Source organism: Crocodylus siamensis, chromosome 8, assembly GCF_052110815.1.
Source record: "Crocodylus siamensis isolate JL-2025a chromosome 8, ASM5211081v1, whole genome shotgun sequence".
NCBI lineage: Eukaryota > Metazoa > Chordata > Crocodylia > Crocodylidae > Crocodylus > Crocodylus siamensis.
The window spans coordinates 79034610-79038158 of NC_143402.1; positions in this window are offsets into that span (position 1 = coordinate 79034610).

Consider the following 3549-nt stretch of genomic DNA (forward strand, 5'->3'; position numbering starts at 1 on the left):
GCCGATTCATCCTGAATTCTTCTCCTCTGAGCACAGCCCGGTTGCTCTCTCTGGCCCCTGCTCCAGCATATTCTTCCTCCCGCTGTTTACCTTCCTCGCATGCTTTCGGGCCGCCTCACATCCCTGCCCGCCGGCCGGCATCAGCTGGCCGCACAATAGGAGCTCTCCCCACCACCCTCGCCGGGCTGCTCCTTCCCGGATGCCCCGCAGCCTCCGGGTCTCGGTCCTGGGGCCGTCACGCGACCCGCGGCGGGCGGCTTCTGCGCCTGCGATGGCTGCGTGCGCCCCGCACGAGGCAGCCTGGCCTGGCGGGAGCCCTGGCACCCTGCCTAACCTCCCTAAGCAAGGACATGGTGCTGGTGCCCTCTGCATCCCTGCCGGCCCCTGGCCCGCTTGCCGTATGCTCCTCTGCCCCCCGCTCCCAGCCTCTCCTCCCAGCACGTCCCTGCTCTTCGGCCTCTTCTCCCCTGCTGAATTAGCAGCATCCCTCAGGCTCAGCCCCATTTCCAATCCCCTGCCTACCCCAGCCTCTGGCTGGCCTTTCTCCGCCTTGGCAGCACGGCCCGGTCGCACGCCGGCTGCCAGTGCCCGCAGCGCGCGGTGTCCCGCGGTCCACGCAGGCCGGACCTGTGCCCGAGGCCGCTTTCCAGATGCCGGGGAGCGGGGCCCGGCAGGATCGGATGTAAGGCAGCCCGAGGGGGCTGATTTCCGGCCGTGCTAGGACTCAGCGTCTCCCACGAGACGCCGGGGCCTCCTCCACCGGGGTGTGGGAAGCGGGTCTCACCGGGGCGCGTGACAGGGGGATGGGGCTGAGCGGGGAAATGGCCTGGCTGCTCCTCCTGGTCTGGCCATTGCCTGCCTGGGGGACTTGGGACCAGGCGCTTTGACCCGCTCGGCTTGCCCCACGCTCCGTGCAGACGGGGGGGCTTAACGCCGCGCGCGCAAGGTGCGGGCAGAGCCGCCCGCCCCGGCCCTGCGCGCTGCCCTCGGCGGGGGCCGGGACCGGCTGCAGAGCGTGCCCCGCGCCAGGCACGGCCTCGGCGGCGCGCTGCAGCGACCCCCGCGGCCGCCAGGCGTCCTCACCCGGGTGCCACCGGGCCTGTTGCGGGCTGCGGCCGAGCTCCCTGCCTCCTCTTGCCTTTTATGGCCCTGGTGCAGCAGTGGCCCAAACATGGGCCGCGGCAGGCGGCCGCTGCGCCCCCTTCCTGCCCTCCGCCCTGCTCTGCTGCTCCCAGCGCGGGGCTGGCGGGCAGCTTCCCACGCGGGCAGGCCCGGGGCAGCGCCTGGGGATTTGGGCGCGCTCGGGCGCATCCTGGCTCCTCCCTGTTCACCTGGGAGAGCTGCGAGCCAGGCCCAGCGCGGCCTCGGCCGGCGCGCTGCCCTGCGGGCTGTCCCGGAGCAGGGAGAGGGGCTGTGCCGCTACGTCCCGCGCGCCCGCCTTGGCACCTGCTGGCTTGCGAGCTCCTGCCCCCGGCGCCAGGCAGCGCCTTGCTCCTGGCGGCGATCCCCCGGTCAGCGGTGGCGCTCGACGGAGCCTGGCCCGGGCCCCTGTCGTCGGGCCGGAGACCACCGGCCTGATCGTCCCCCTCCCTCTGCTTGAGGTCCCCACTGCTAGGTCTGGACAGAGGGGGCCTGTCCAGCTCCCGCCTGGGGCAGGTCCAGACCTTCCTCCGTGCACGGCCCCGCTGCTCCCCTCTGGTCCCTTGTCTCTGGGCCTTCCCCAAAGCCACAAACACGTGCAAGGAGCAACACGCAAAGCCCCGGCAGGGCAATTTTGCAGTGCCCGTAAGCTCGCCGGGCACTTGCCAGCCAGCCTTGCCCCTCTTGAGATGCCGGCTGCAGGACGGGGGCTCACAAAGCCATGCCTGGAGCCCGTGGCAAGCAGGGGCTGCAGGGCAATGCGGGTTGCGGCGCTTCTGCCATTCGCCCAGCACTTGGGGCAGGAACAAAATAACCCTTGCCATGCCTCTTAGCCCCGCAGTGGCCAGGCGAGCTGGCTGCAGGGAGGGGTGGCACTGCGGGGCAACTCTGGGGCTGGCCGATCCTTCCCCGAGCAGCACGCCGGTGACTGGAAACCGGAGGCCGAGCGGGCAGGCGCGCGTCTCAAATGAGTGGCAGGGGAGACCCCAGGAAGCGAGGCTGCGCGGCCGGAGACAGCTGGAGTTCCCAGAACCCGCTCAGCATCCCCCGGGGAAACCAGAGCGGCGAGCGGCCGGCTAAAAATAGCTTTGCAGGGCACGCGTCCCCGCCTGACGAAACGAGAAGTGAGAAGGGCGAGGGGCTCGCGGCTTTCCACGGAACGGCCCCGGCCCCCGGCCCGGCAGCGCGGCACGAGGGCGGGACCGTGCCGCTCGCCCCAGGAGCGGCCGCGTGTCGCCGGCTAGACCGGGGTGCTCCTGGAGCCTCGCCAGGCCTCTCCGTGTCGGGGGCCGCGGTGCCTGTCCGGCCCGGGACCCCTGCCCTCCCCCGGCGCGCGGCCCTGCAGGGACCCTGGGGCGTTCGCTGTCTCCCCTCCTGGGTGCCCGTCGCCGTAGCGCGGGTGCCAGGGCACCCGCATCACCCCGGCACCCCTTGCTCTCCTTTCCCCTGCCCCTCCAGGAGGCTGGTGTTAAAAAGCAGGGGAGTCCATCTGCTTGTGACATCATCACCAGTTCCCTGGCAACCAGCTGTGATGTCACTCCCATCACAGGGGATTCTGATCTCTGCTGGGGAAGGAGCTGCAGGAGCTCGTGCCCTTCTTAAGGCGAAGGTGTTGTTTGCAGGCGCGGCGCCCGCAGCCGGGAGGCCTCCGGGGCAGAGGAGCGGTCTCTGGCGCGGGGGTCTCCAGCGTGGCCGCCCCAGGACGGGCTGACTTTCCCGACTAGCTCTTCTGCCGTGTTTGACCTGCAGTTTCGGACGTGTATGAACATCCGGGCTTCCTTCCCTCCTGCCGCTGCCTGCCCGATGCTGGGGCAGGCTGTGCTGGCATCTTGCTCCGGGTAGGCGGCACGGGACACGGATCCCTGGGGCCGTGCCCTGCAGGGTCACCAAATGCCCATTCAGGTTCCCTCTGCAACACCTCCCTTGACACCAACTGGGAGGCCGGCGTGCTTCCCACCCTGCTCTGCACGTGCCCCTGGCTGCATTGCTCCCTGCAGCCGTGCAGCTGGCGCCTGTCCGCTCCCCGGCGCTTCCAGCAGAAAGACCAGCTGCGCACGGGTTTGCAGCGTAACTCGATGAGCTCCTTAATTCATGGGTGGAAATGCAATGCTACCTGCGCTTCTGGCCCGGGGCTGAACAGGGAGATGCCTTCTCCACAAAGTGACCTCACAGGGGTGTGGTGTGTTGTGGCCTGTCTCTAAAACAACACGCGTTCCCCGACCCGTGGCAGGAAACGCAGCGATTAGCTGCAGCCCCTCCGCTCTCTGCGAGCTGCTGGGGTGGCTGGGCTGGGCTGGGCTGGGGGAGCCCACCGCCCCACCAGCCCCCCTCCCCTGCCCCTGGCCCGCACGCCTGCTTGCTGGCGGGTTAAGCGTGGCTGGGCTCAGGGCTGGACTAAGCAGCTTTCCA